Source organism: Ambystoma mexicanum, chromosome 3p, assembly GCF_040938575.1.
Source record: "Ambystoma mexicanum isolate Mex_15411 chromosome 3p, UKY_AmexF1_1, whole genome shotgun sequence".
Taxonomy (NCBI): Eukaryota; Metazoa; Chordata; class Amphibia; order Caudata; family Ambystomatidae; genus Ambystoma; species Ambystoma mexicanum.
This window is the reverse complement of record NC_090925.1, coordinates 328,954,117-328,969,579: the sequence shown is the minus strand read 5'-3', so window position 1 is coordinate 328,969,579 and position 15,463 is coordinate 328,954,117. Positions and strand designations below refer to the sequence as shown.

General features: G+C 49.2%; 1 protein-coding gene across 2 annotated transcripts in view; it reads right to left on the bottom strand.

Annotated features, from left to right (window-relative positions):
• Window positions 1–15,463, bottom strand: part of LOC138580391 (3'-5' exoribonuclease HELZ2-like) — a 724,800-nt gene that overhangs the window by 694,552 nt on the left and 14,785 nt on the right. The gene's annotated exons all lie outside the window — the stretch shown is intronic.

The window sequence follows — 15,463 nt, the reverse complement described above, 5'->3', positions numbered from 1 at the left end:
ATGATACCCCTGGATGAGGTCAAGTTTGGAGAAGAGGGCTGCTTTATTCAACTGGGCGATCATGTCCTCTAGCATGGCCCTGGATGTAGTTCTCTTTGGATGGTGGTGTTGGCCATCCTCATGTCCACGCAGAGTCTCATGCGTCCCCCTTCTTTTGGCATGATCACCAACGGAGAGACCCACGGGTTGGGCCGTGGCCGGTTCGATGATACCATCAGCCAATAGTTTGTTAAATTCGTTTGACAGCAGCTTGTAGGTGAAATCCTACTCTCCTCGAATGTTGGGGGACAGGCCAGACCGAAGAGTCAATGTGTAGTTTGACGGGGGAACCTTTCATCTTGCCAAGCCCTTTGCATGGGAGCGGGAATTTTTCCTTGATCAACTCCCTCGTGATGGGGTTTCCAGTCAAGTGACTCTTCCCCAAGGCACAGACCTGGCCTGTTGTGACCCTGGGGGAGGGTGGGGGGGGACACATGAATGTCAATGAGTCCCAGGCTGGACACCGCGTGGTAGCCAAGTAGACATCTCCCTTTGGTCGGGCTCCATATTACATGGACGATTGTGGTGATGGCTATTTCTCTGTGGGAGAGTCGGCTCCTGAAGAATCCAAGGGAGAGTAGGGGAAGATCAACTCCCCCATTGAAAAATCTTTGACACAGTCTGGGCTAGAATTGGTCTGTGCAGATATTCCTTCTCCCCCATGATGTTCACAGAGGCTCTTGAGTCGACCTGAAAACAGAATTGTCTCCCTCCTATCTCTACAGGTATTCCAGGTGCCTCTCCTGCTTCCCTTTCATCCACGATGAGGTTTAAATATTCATCCTGTGAATACTGGTCGCTCTCGTGTTCCAATCCTTGCGGCGTCGCTGTGTACTGGTATTGGCGCGGTGGTGGTGGGCCATCAAATTCATCTCTTATGCTCGGGATCTGTTCATGTGGTTCGAACTCTTGAGTCATCATCATGGTAGTGGTCCTCTACCACTCGTACATATCGTCTTGGCCCTTGTTGGTATGGGCGGATCTGGTGTGCCTGGCTCTGCGGGGTCCGATTGTACGTTCTGGGCTGGGGCGTCTGACATACGCGGTGTGGGGGAAGGGTCTGCCTTCCCTGCAGACTGACGGAAGTGGCCTTCTCTGCCACAGTTACTGCATTGCTGGATGTGCGCGGGGCACGGCCCCGAGTGGGGAAATGCCATCCCGCACCGGTAGCACTGCCTTTGCATTCTAGGGGCTGTCTGGTATCCCCCTGCAGAGCCCCGGTCCCCAGTCCTCGGGTTGATCGGCTGGGCTGCTGCAATCAGCTCACCCTGGTCTTGTTTGGTTGTGGTGTTCCCTGACATCTGGGTTGCCTGTACATCCACCCTCTTGAAGATTCTGGCCATTTCACTGACATCCTCAATGGAGAGTGGCTTCTTGAGCAGTTGTTTAAGCGTCTGGGATGTGCACCCCTCAATTACTCAGGTGGATGGCTTCATCTAGAGAGAAGGCGTGGAACTGGCAATGCACCCCTTTGATCCTCAACCAAGTGATGAACTCGTCAGTCTCATCACCTCTCTGGGTACACTGGTTGAACATGTACCGTTCATAGTCTCGGTTTGGCTCAATTACAAATCTTTTGTTGAGGGCCGTAAGTAGTGCTGCGAAATCAGGCCGTTCAGCAGTGGGGGGGTGGGGGGAAGGGAAATCGTCTTGATGAGTGTCTTGACTTCACTGCAGGCTATATTGAGGAACATGTTGCATAGTTCCTCCACTGCTGTGATAAAGTTGTAAAAATCTTTGAGCCATTCCACCCACCGCAGGCCCTGGTCCACTTGCAGGGCGATGGAGAATGGGGGTGGCATGCGCCACGCAGTGGATCTTGTGGGCAGATCCCAGTGCGGCTTGGGGTTGCAGGGCAGGATTGGGTGGCAAGCTCATGGTGCCCCTTGTGTGGCTTGGTGTCACTCCCACCGACTGCTTGCTTCCTTGTGGGAGGCAGGAGCACCCCTTGTGGTGGCTGATGGGAGTCCAAATGACTTCCCACGTGGAGAAGAAAATGGCAGTCCCCAAGTGGCAGGAACCCATCGCGAGGGGTTAGATGTTGGGAGTCCGTTCCAACCATGAGGTGCTATGGGGCTGGCCAGGCCCGCTTCGTGGCAACGGTTGGTTGGCAATGGCTGTGATTCATGGGGGTTGCGTTGACCTGCCGCACCTCCCCCCTCTGCCCTCTCCCACCCCCCCTCCCAAGAGTCAAATGGAGAAGGGGGCCACCCATCTGTAGTTGCACGTGGTATGGGTCCAATTGCTGGCAGATTGCCACGCAGTAATTGAGGTGGCAGCTTTCTCCTCTTGCACCACACACACACACACATACACAGTGCAGATGGGGGCCTGTGGGGCCTTGTGCAGGCCTCTCCAGGACAGCAGGATCGCTGGCACAGCACACGTGGTGTGTGCGTGGATGGGGCCTTGTGCGGACCACGTCGTTGGAGCAGCCTTGGACGCAGCTGCGGAAACGGCTCATTAACAGCCGTAGGAGCAAGGACGGCGCAGCAGGATTTCTTGCATGCCGGGAGGACGACTCTGGCGTGCTGGAACAGCCTTGTCGCCATTTGTTGGGCCAGATGGCCACGTAACATACGGACACACACCAGAAGGATAGCAGAACCTTCTTTATTGAAATACAACGGGATACTAAACTCCTATCCCTTTTCTCCTCCCCGCTCCTACGTTGCACAACCCACGTGACCCTGTCCCTTCCTTAAAGAGAAGACTTTAACAGGGACCCGGTCTGTTTTACCCAAGGGGATTATGGCAAAATACTGTGCTATGCTCAATGTCCATGATACTTTGGTTGGTAGTCCTAATATGAAAATCAACCTAGAAAAATCACTGCCCAGGGAAAGGGGGGCACCTTATGAGGATTTCATTGGGGTTTCAGGGAATATTATCCCTGCTATGGATGGAAGAAGTGTGCTCTCCATAGGTAGAGGTCGGATTACACATGTTCTTGATTTTTTTAAGGTGCATGCTACTTAATACGAGGTCCTTATTAAAGCATGCTTTTGAGGTAGCTACCTATATTGAAGAAAAGAATATTAATTTATGTGGCATCACGGAATCCTGGGGTCACAATGCAGCAAATCCATATTTGAACTTGGCTATCCCTGAAGGGTTTTGCATGTTACCCAAGGATAGGGAGGATGGGAGAGGGGGTCGCGCTAATCTTCAGATCTTCGCTTACCATCTGGGAATTTAGCAGCCAAATCATGAATGGCATAGAGTCCATACATGTTAAAATAGGCCTTAACGCTGAAATTGCCTTCTAGCCGCAGGCCACTTGTGGTCTACGGACTAATCCCATTACTGGAAACAGGCAATGTTCATGCTTGTTAAATACAAAAGCTTCCTTGCGGAACTGGTTTATTGTTAAGGTTGTAAAACCAAGTGGCACTTCGGTAATAGTATGCTGCCAGCAGGCTGACAGAACAGGCTTCACCAGGCCAAAAGCAGAAGGCATGCCAGGCGGGAGTCGTCCACAGATCTTCAGTCAGCTGCTCTTCTACACAGGATACTTGGCGCCAACACTGATTTGACCCAATTTATTTTGGTCGAAAATGCTGGTGGGAACACCCACCCCACCCCCCCCTCCGCACCCTCCCGGATTCCCTAACCCCTCCCCATATATTGATTTTATTTAATTCGACTGAATAAATTATCCAAAAATTCAGTCAAGTTCAAGTATGCCAATACCAGAGTCTTCTTATCCTAAATCCTAACCACTATCCATTTTCAACATACATTTGCATAACCTCATATTCACAGCACACCCCTTCTCGGGATATTTCCGTAGTAGGTTACGACATCGCATGGTTGCATATTCACAACAAGCCCAATTTACTACAATTTCCAACTGGTCTGGACCTCTAACCCCAGACGTGATGCACATGGCGTTTCCAAGAATACTTCAATAATACGGGGGGCGGTGGGGGTGGGGGATGGAGGGAATCAGAAACAAGTTTGCCTTGAACTGGCGAGAAGTATCCTGTCTGCCCAGACTTGCTGGTGGCCGAATTTCACACTTCTCTCCAATGACTACGATTTCCAACACAAACGGCCTCTGGTCACTCCCTAGACCCTGAGCGAAACCCCCTAAACCATGTGTTTGTTCTGCCCTTAAGCATTGCTTGCACCGGTTTTATTACCCATCCCCAAACTGACCGTACCAGGTGGCCAGACTTCCCTGGACAATGAGCAACAGGCTCCCATGTACTGAAAAAGATTACCTCTCTCCACAATAGTACTAAGCCGTAAAAAGCCTGAGCCCGTCCGTAGCGGACCATTCAAGCTTCTCAGCTGCCCGCTGCGTCAACCTTGCTCGACCACCTTTCCTGGTCACAGTTATTGCCACCCCCAGGTTTCTGTGGCCTGTACAACCCCCACCCATTAGAAGACTTGCGGCATACAGATTTGCCATGTACCCAGTGTGCTCCAACCGTCCAAAACACATTTCACTAAAGACCCCTGTATATGTAGGTCCGTGTATGTTGAAGACTACCACGTCCCTTCACAGCGGTTTCTGCATCCACAAATCTCCTTTTGGGCGTGTGCATATGAAGCTTCCCACCTTTAGGAGTTGTGGCATGCCATGTGACTACATTGTATCAGCAGAAATGTCATTATGTTGCTACGAGCGCGTGAATCTAAAATCAACTAAACACAAAGTAACACTCGTTCCATTCTCATTAACTAGATGCATGCTAAATCGCAGCATTCCCGTCACCCCAGTCACCAATTTGGCGCAAGCAACGCAAACCGCCCTTACCCATTTAGACCTTATCGACCACCCCACAACTAACAGATGCATTTTTATCCCCAGATTTTGGGACTTGAGGCAGAAGGCTATTTCAACAGGAGAAATAAAAGGTGCCATGCCCAAAGGGGGGTAGCACGATTTTTTTTTTATAAATGGAAAGGAAATACAAAACTACCACACTAAAAACCACATGAAAAGGGGAAAAAAAAATTAAAAATGAGGAATGGTCCAGCAATTGAAATAAAAATAAAATTTAAAAAAAGACTGTACAAGGATTTTAAACACTAGGCATCATCATTCAGAGTGACTGATACCTGCTGCCATCCAGTTTCATTTATGAAGTGTGCAGGGCACTATTGTTTAACGTATGTGCATCGCTCTGTTGCTTCCCAAAGCTGCGTCCGCGCTCATGGGTAATCGCCCCTTGTAGAAGGTCAAACGTGGAATAGGTGAAAACATGTAACCTGAATGGGACATTGAACAGGTATGGTTCTGACCGCCAGACAAAACTGCAGGGCTACACGTCAACAACTTAGAAAGCATGACTGCGTCTATAGCAAGTGCGGGACTGGGCACGCACTTACAAGGAACAGATCGAGCTGACCCAGCAAGATTCCGTATTGTACATTTGTGAGTAACATGCAGGTAGATGTTACTAGAGTTGAGACACAAAGGATGACCACTGTTGGAGAACACATGTGCTTCAGGGCCCTGGCTGCATTAGGAGAAGATAGAGGATGTTCCAGTGTGACAGACAATAAATATGGATTTTATATGACAAAGATTGGCTGCATTCACAGACAGGCATGCAGATGGAACAGTAAGTGGGGGCAAAAGCAGGAAAAGGGGAGATCTGGTGCAAGAGATTAATACATCAAAGCAATAATAGGAGTAAATGAATGTCTTCAAAGAGCTAAATGAATGATCAGGTGGGGGATGGATGCACAGTTGGATAGGTGAAGCAGGATATGGATAGATGGGAGAGGGTGAACCGAGGCATGAATGAGCGCGAGACATAACAAAATCATGAGGATGGACGAACAAGTGTAAAGAATGTGTGACTGGACCACAGAGTTGGGGAATAATAGGTTGCTCACACTTTGCTTAATATAGAAAAACATGTTAAAAAGTGGATTCGAGGAGCACAACTGCTCCTTCCACTATGCAGACAAACATTGCCTACAAAGAGGTGCCTCGAGTTAAAGGGGAACAGTCACGAAATTTAAACAGACTGTTTGAAAAAAAGTGAATAGCCCCCAGAATGAGCTCTGCGGTTAGATCTTCTGGGCCGCCATATATCGCACTGCCTCACACGGTGCCCTGGCTCCCGTTACAAAGCATCAGCAATAGACTCAGCTGATCACTGCCTACAAGCGGCAACAGATGCTGGGTCAACACTTCCATAATGGACCATTTTCTCATCTCTGAACTGCAGAGACAATTCTAAAGTTGACTAACTCACGAGTAGTGCATGCACAACGCTATTTTGCAATCATATTTCGCCCCCTGTCCATCATTTTCCACAATTGTTCTTTTCTTCTCACTTTCATCAATTCCTTTAAATCTGCCCTCTTACCATCTCGTTTCATTGATCTCGTTTTTCCGTTAATAGGGTGCGACTCAATTTTTTCCAGCCGCCCATTTTTCTTTTCTTTTCACCTCTTCCTGTCCTTCCATGCGTCCACCTTGGTTTCTGTACTTTTTTCTTCATCCCTCTTTCCATCCTTCTTGGAAGAAAGAGGGCAAAATAACTAATAGAGGCATGCATTAACTTTGTGGCGATTGCAAACTGTTGCTCTGTATAATGGGCTGGCTTCAAAAGAAAAAACGTTCAGCTATTAAGTTACTGGAGGTTGGAGGAGCGCAAATATTTTATTGCGAGAGCCGATATGTTACTGCTCGTCATGTTATTTAGTGACATGAACTAAGGTTGACCTTCCTTTATGAATAAAAAATTGACGCCGATTTCAGTCCAATAGCTCAGTGCATCATTCACTACAAACACATAACTGGAAGGTTAAAGGTTGTGGACCTTATGCCATTAGTTGAAAAAGGCAAGTGGGAAAGGAAGCCCCACATAGAAAGAAAACGATGGAATGAAGGAAGAAGGGATTATAAAAAAGCAGCGAAAAAAAAGTGAGAAGTAGAAAGCCAGAAAAGACATGAAAAGAGAAGGCGAGTGTACATAGCACCCTTCTGCCAATGTTGGCTTTGCTGTTCAGGGCTCTATGAAAGAAGGGGGGGCGGGAGGGGTATTATAAGGATAGGTGGAAAATCAAGTGCAGACACCTGTGGTGTTGAGTGCAGGTTGAAAGCACTCACAACCAGTGTGCCAGTATGGGCTCTACTGTGTTCAGGGCAGGGTGCAAAGAGATAAACACACTGGGGCCAGTTAACCGTAAAGAGAGTCCCAGGGTTAAGATAGTAGCAATAGGTCATTTGGTGGGAGGGTGGCAATTGTAAAAGAACAGGGTAGGAGACTATTTAGCACTCTAAACCTTTTAAGTCATATGACGGGGAATTAACAAGATGTAACATTGAAATAATTTAGCTGCGAGGAGTTTGTGGGGATGGGGGGAATCAGTGGTGGGAGAGTCCTTACTTTATTTCCGCGATTGTGCTCCGATTTGACCATCTAGGAATGGACATAGGTATCCAGACAAGGAACCCCCGAGTGGGGTCGTTGCCTACATACAGCAGGCAGTACAGCAGACGAGTCTCCACTGTAGAATGGAACTGGTTGGAGATGTAAGCACTTCGTCCTTGTACAAACCAAGACATAAAGGAAGCCGGTATTTCCTGTTCTGTTAGTCTTGGTTGGAGTTTATCAACTTCAGTAAACTGAAGAGTACGTTTTAAGTTGTTTTCTCAACATCCAGGTGGTTCACTTCCATGCAAAGAGGCTTAGGTAGGGGGTTTGGTGCCTGCAAGGAGAAAGAGGACCCACTGTGTCTTTTCCCATTGAAGTTAGAAACTAGTACTATAGCAGTGGTACTGGACTTCAGGGTCCAGTAAGGGAATATAGGAATGTCCTTGTGAAGCAAGCTTGACCCTCTCAATGGTAAACACAGCAGGCAGTCCATGCAGAGGGTTTTGAAATCCATTCTTTTTTCAATAGGGAGACACTGAAGCATGCAAAGGGCAGGGTATTAGGCGATCAAACCTTTAAATCTAGGGGGTATACTGGCCAACACGTTTCCTACTCTGTAGTTCCCCCAGTCCACCCTCCCCCAGACCGACCTTCCCTATTCCCCCCTCCATAAACAGTCTCCACAGCCCAGTGTTGTGAGGACTTACATCACAGTGATCGCGCTTTGAAACACTTGTGTGTAGGCGCATTATAAATGCCATATCATGGTCATGTGGGTAGAGGACAGGTAAGGTACGATGCATCATAGTGTGGGGAGTCAGGGGTGGGGGCAGACGTACGTATTGTATTGTGTTTATATAGCGCTCTTTCCCCATTTGCATGGCCTCAATGTGCTTATTTCAGGCAGAAACGCCCTTGGTGACCGTAGTTGATATGTCAAGGAAAGTTCTAGAAGTTTGGTTTAGGAGATGCGCGTGTGCGTGCATTTTTTTTGCCAGTCTACGACTTGGATGGCTGGTTAGGCTGAACTAAGCAGCCCGAGTGGTCCAGGCACATTGGAGGGCACTGTTGTAGGTTGCGATAAGGAGCTATTGTCAAGAGATATCAATGTGTGGCCGGCAATTCCGAATATCTTTTAGTTGGTAGTAGCCATATGCTAGTGGCAAAGGTATTGAGGCACATCTGGTGTTTTAGTGCAGACAGTTGTGTGCTGCTAGAGCGGAAAGCATAGCCATAGCTGCATTCTATGGTGCATGGGTGCTTGGTCTCCGGAGTTGTTCGGCTGGTGTAATCCCTGTTCGGAACATACTCTCTAGTGAAAAAAGATGCTAGGATGCGCCTAGCATGGGTGGGTAAACTGCACAGTGCCTAAGCAATGGGTGTGGGTTACCCTGGGCTATTTAGCTCATTGTTCATGGTCTCTCTTGTGGAAGGATCCGACGAGCGGCGGGGGCGGAGAGATTGTTGCCGGTGTGCCAAAGCGAGGGCAGATGGCTTACCTAGAGTACTTGTTGGGTGGGCCAATAGTGTGTCAGGGGAGCCACAGCGAAGGCTGCTGGTTTACCTGGGGTACTCGTCAGGGGGGGAATGTTGTTATGCATGGGGCGATGGTGCGTCGAGAACCACTGCAAAAGCTGCCGGCCCCTGTGTTGTAATTGACGCTGGGGTGTTGTAGTGGTGCAGTCTCGGTGTACCATGGATCAGGAGAGTATTGGGAAGAGCCAGGTTTTAAGGGCATTCCTGAATTTCAGGTGGTTTTCGATGTTGCAAATGTGTAACGGTAGGGAGTTCGATTATTTGTGCTTGGACGGAGAAGGAGCCGCCACTACGTGAAATGCTGTGCAAGATCTGAGGTTCCTGGCAGGTTGGTAGGGAACAATTTTGTCGGAGGAAATCCGGGCTGGTGTTGTGGACTGAGCGGTGGGTGATAGACATGGCTTACAGGTGGCGCGTCGAGCAATTGGGAGCCAGTGGAGGGCTCTCAGGGTAGGGCTGATGTGTTCACTGGCTGGCAGGTTAATGCGAAGGTGAGGTAATGGGAGATTAAAAAAAAAAAAAACACATTTAAAATAAAATCTTAAAACAATGGCACGAGGATACTGTCCATTGCAGTTTGGAGGTGCTTTCATCAGGCCGTGGGATTGCAGTGCTGTTAGGGGGCCCAATGAATAAGCAGGAGTTTCCTTTTGGCTGGATTTTAAGCATTAGGCCAAGTGCTATCATCATCCATGTGTCCAACATATTTCTTTTTTTGGTCTGGCAAGTTAAGCTCAGCTTTTGTTTGTAGATAATGTTTGTTCATAATCGTAGCCAGTGAGGCCAGTCAGACTGATGAGGTTCAATAGGGGAGGTAAGCCCATTTTGAAAAGAGTAGACCGTGTGCATTGTTGTGCTAACCCACAGGTTAGAAAGCATGGTTGGAATGTATGGGTTGCATAATTGGGGTTTCAGTTCAGTCAGGGAGGAAAGAAGGAGCAGAGTAGGGAAGATTTTTACTCCAATGGCTCCTTGTCATTTTAGAAGAATCTCACAACTAACGGCATCAAAAACTACAGACCTGTTCAGAAGGAGGAGTGCAGGCTCAGAATGTTCATCCATTTGTTGGTCTCCCATATTGAGCACAGGGCCAATTGTGTGCCCCGCCCCTATTGGCATAAAGCTGTGACTCACCAAGGTGGTTTGTTTCCATTAAATGCCAGAGTTGGCCATTTATGATTTTTCACAACTTCCCATGGAGCGACATAATGCGGTAGAAGATTGCAGGCTCATTTGGGGCCACAGTCTATGGCTTCAAAAGTAGAGTGACGCTCTCAGTAGCGATGGTCATTAACGAGGGGGGGGGGGGGGGGATCCAAATTGGAATTTGATCACTAGGAGCAAAACAGCTCCTGGGTATCAGGCATAATCAGTTAGGCAGAAGCTACCTGTGCAGAACCAGGAGCTAGATCTAGCTTTGCACAAGATGCAAACTAACTTTTTGTCAACCAAGTCAATTTTATATCATACAATATGCTTTAAATGTCCCATAGGCGAGTTCGTTATTCTGCTCAAGGCAGATTAGGTGAAGCTGCAGTTTAGCAGGATACTTTCTCGCTTACCTTACTTCGTGCACTGAAACTTTACTTGTTTGCCGATTGTCTACTATAAAAGACAGCAGGGAGCGTGGGAAGTGAAGCAGTGAGGTCACCCTTCGGCTTTTGGGGCAGTGGATGTGAACCAGTTAATCATGCCAGTTTAAGTCATGACAAAAAACAAATGTTACTATCTGAGGAAAAATAAGCTGTATGAAAATGACACGAAGTCTTCTAAATCGACTGTTTCGTCTTAGACATATTTGGGTACTGCCCCAGAGAGAAAATACTGCCCCCGAGGGAAAATACTCAACCACCGATCCAAGCAACACTGAAAGCGGCAAGATCACCTCATTACAGCAGATCAGGCATCTGCTGAAACTGCGATAGGGATTGATGTGGCATTGCCGCAGGAGCTCGAGGGTGAAATGGAAGCAAGGAGCATTCCTTTTGATAATAATTCTCTTTTAGAACTCAGTTCTTCTTCAGAGTTCTGCTGCAGCCAGGGCAAACCAAGCCTTCAAGCCCAGCGGCACATTGGAGCAAGTTACTGCGAAAGAGAAACAACTGATTGATTTTATTGCTCTCTCCAAGTCTAAGGCGATCACTTCTATGGTTTCTCAACCTGACCCAGCTTGGCAATCAAGAATCAGACCACCTGCTGAGGCGCAGTTGGCTCAACAGGAGGCAAGTCACTGCTCAAGGCGTAGCTGATGACGATTCTACAGATCGCTCCATAATATACATGGCATGGAAGCAGCAGAGGAAAGGCAAACTGCACATGAAGCAGGTTTTGCACAACGACTCAAATCGCCATTGAACAATGCCATCTCCGAAACCAATAAGACAGGAAGAGAAGAAAGGTGAGCAAGGTGAGCGCTGAATCGAGTTTTGCCAGTACTGAACTTCAGGTGATACTGGGGGGGGGGGGCGACTAGGTTTGATGCGCGGATTACTTACCGATACTCATTACTCCTAGTCCTACTTTTCCTCGTCACAGTACTTACCTCCCGAGGCCTCTGCCTCCGACAAAGGGCCTTCTTTTATCTTTCCTATCCCCTAGAGAACTCCTCCCCTCCAACCACATCATCCAGTTTATATAACCAAGCCGGAGGATGGGACCTTCCCCGCAGGGAGGCAGAGTAGGGTCGGAAAGGGGCAGTCCTAGCCAAATATTCCAACACTGCCCGCCACACATCAATGTTATGCCAGGCCACCTCCTCTGGTGTATGCAGAACCTGAAAGGAAAAAAAACACAAAAAATAAAGCAGGGCGAACCAGATCTTGAGATGTAAAACCGAGACAACTTTAGGGAGAAACTTCGGATCACACCTCAACGCCACCAAATCCGGCAGAAGAGGGTGTGGGGGGGGGGGGGGGGGTGACAGAGCCCCAATCTCCTCCAGCCTACAGGGAGAAGTGATTGAGATTAAAAAAAAAGGCAGTCCTCAGCATAAGATGTTTTATGTCAATCTTGGAAATGGGCTCAAAGGGAGGCCCTTGGAGAAAACGTAAGACAAGAGGGAGATCCCAAGGGAAGGCCTTTATAAGTACAAGGATGGGAAGAAGAAACCCCCAAAGCAACTTCCCCACCAACACCTCCCCATCCAGGTGACCATCAGAGTTCCCCAAGAGGAATTTTATGGAGGCCCATTGAGAGCAAAGGGTGGAAACCACCAGGCCCTTGTCAAACCATTCTTGGAGGAATTGGGAGGATAGCGGGGAGGCCAGAAAGCAGGGGATGGATCCCAGACCGCCCACACCAGTCCCAATGCCAGCATATGCCTTGAGAATAGAGGGTCTAAGAGCATTCATGATAGACTACCACAGGACCCGAAAACCCCCGCGACATCAACCTAGCCCGGGCAATAGCCACACTGCCCATTGAATCTGTCGGACCACTTGGACCAGCCAGGGTTCCCGGGACCGAAGCTCCAACAGAGTGGGGAAATAGACTCCGGCGGGGCAGAATGAGGCCACCAACAACACAGTCAACCTGGACACTCTGATGCGCTGAACCACCCGGGACAGAATGTGGGGTAAGGGGGTGGAAAAGCATAAACGAGACGCTGCGGCCACTGTACCTAGAGGGTGTCCACGCCCCACCCTTCATGCCCCCTTGGCCTGAGAGCAGAAGACGGGATCCTTTGCTGAAGCTGGAGATGCAAACAAATCTAGATCCGGATCCAGGGTCTTGAACCAGACACAGATCTCGGCAAAGACCTGGCCCGATACAACCAGTTCTGCAGAGGAGGGAAACCAGCGGCTGAGAAGATCCGCTTGAACGTTGTCCACCCCCCTGATATGTGAGGCCACCAGATACGATGCCCCCACAAGAACAGATACGAGCAGCCAGAGCATTCAAGGAGCGGCCGGAACCCCCTTGGCAGTTGACATATGTGAAGGCTGTTGTATTGTCCATTTGAACACACACCGCCCAGCCTTCCAGAAGCCCCTTGAAGTACAGCAGAGCCCAGAGAATGGCACACAACTCCCTCCAGTTGGATGACCAACGGCTCTCACAACCCTTGAGCCGAGAGGACCCCCAAAGTTGCCCCCCAACCTCTTCCACTTGCATCAGTAGTAAGAGTGGTCACCAGAGGAAGCACCAGGGACACCCCTGCCTGAAGATTCAGAACCCCCCTTCCCCAACCACCACAGCAGCAGGGAGCCCTTCAGCGCAGGGGACACCAGTATCAAAGCCCCACAAGCTTGAGATGTCGGGAGCCAGTGGGAGAGAAGATGAGACACCAGAGGTTGTAAATGAAGATGGGCCCAAGGCACCAGAAACACGCAAGAAGCCATGTGCCCCTGCAATTTGAGCAATAGGCAAGCCGAGACATACTGCCTCCTGAGAACCCTGCCCAGAACAGCCAGCAATCGAAGGACCCTCTCCTGGGACAAGAACACCCTCCACATTCTGGTGCAAATTTGTGCCCCGATGAAAACTAGATCCCGAGAAGGCTCCAGCTGAGACTTGCCAGTTCAACAGAAATCCCCAGTCTTTTAAAGCCTGGCAGACTAATTGGACTGTTCGTCGGCAGGATGCCTTGGATCAACCAATTGTCTAGGTAGGGAAAAATCTGAACACCCCTCAGATGCAAATGCGTCACCAGGGAGCCACCATCTTGGTGAACACATTGGGGGGGGGGGGGCTGTTCGCAATACAAACGGTAGCACGCTGAATTGAAAATGTCGGAACTACAAACCGGAAGAACTTCATCTGGCAGGGCCGCAGAGACACATGGCAATATGCATCCTGGAGATCCAGAGAAGCCATCCAATCCCCCCTGTGCAACATTGTAAGAATGTTATGCAAAGTCTCAATTTTGAAGTGTTCCTTCCGGACAAAACAGTTCAGGGCCTTGAGGTCGGAGAATTAGGCAAAACTTCTGACGGTTTGGGCACCAGGACCCTGTACAGGGAGAGGAACGGGCATGATGGTTGCCTTCAAACACAAGTCGGAGAGAGTGGTTTCCATAGCCAACCTCTTAGTCCGAGACCTGGGAACCACAGTCCAAACCATGCAACCCTGGACAGGAGACAGGAAAAACACTCGATAACCCCTCTGAACTGTGTCCAGAACCCAGGAATCCGAACACCACTGCTTCCATACTGGAAAAAACAGCCAGAGCCCCCCCCCCTCCTACCGGCATGTCCAAAATGTCAGGACTTCTGTACCGGACCAGGATGTGAGGAGCGTGGAGGACCCCGCCCTCATCTCCAAAAAAGAATGAGATGAGAAGCCATGGAAAACCTTGCCAGTCAAGACACCAGCACCAGAGAACAACTTCCAGGCCATCAAAGCAGGCTTGCGCCGCTATTTGTCAGCATGTTTGTGAGCCCTAAACACTTTATCCTCAAGTGAAGCACCAAAAAGTTTGGACACTTCAATAGGAAGTTTCAGGGCAGCCGCCTTCTGCGAACCTTCGGTCTTCCAATCCCGCAGATGCACATGCCTCCGAGCAGACACCAACCGCCATGGCAGAACCACGCACTCCATCAAAAGCCAGGTTGGACAATAGTTCAACCCGTCTCTACATCTCATATAGCAAAGGGGCACAATCAGAACTCCCAACAACAGATTTTTTTCAATTTCCTGAACCCAGCGAGCACAGTTACAGCTGTGTAGGAACCGTAGACATTCGCCCTAAGGGCCAGATGTGCCCCTGATGTACCTTCCTAAGGCTGGAATTAACCCTGCAGTCCACTGCGTCCAGGACAGGCGCCTCCTCGGCCGACAGAAGAGCAAGCCACTAGGCTGGTGAAGATATCGTCAACCTCAACCGGATCCAACAGTAAAGTTTCACCCCCTTTCAATGGGTAAAGATTGGTCATAAAGCGGGGCATTGCAATCTTCTCTGGGTCTCTCCATTCCTGAATGATTTTATCCCGGATATCATATACCAATGGCAACCCCCCTCCTAGGGGTATTCTTATACTGGCGAAGTGAAGAGTCAGCACCCTCCACCGGTATCGGGGGCTCAAGAGAACCCCATGCAGTCGGAAACTTGAGCAAGCACCTCCTCTACTCCTTCCCCGCCCAGATATTTTCCTTCTGCATCAGCCGATGAGGAATAGGCAGAGGCCTCAGAGCCAGAAGAGGATGATGAGGAAGACAGACGCCAACGCTTGTGTCCATGCGCATGGCTATGACCCCCTCCATGATGTTCAAGCAGCTTCATTAACTCATTTCTGGTCAGGGACATTTTTTCCTGAACAGCTCAGATGAAGGGGACAGGAAAAGATGCCTGCGTTTGTTTACCCATGGTGAGTTTTCTGGAATAACAGAGACCGAAGGAAGCCCGTTTCACCACTGCAGTCCTCTGTATAGTGGCAACATAGAAAACCAACAGAATGCTGCTAGCCACCATTTAAAAGAGCAGCCAGAAGTACAACCAATAGGAAACCCCAAACAGTCAGTCTCCTCGGGAACCTCCACCAGAGCAACATCGGGCTGAAGCTACAAAAAAGAAAATCCGGAAGCTGCCAGAGAATGCTCGCCCC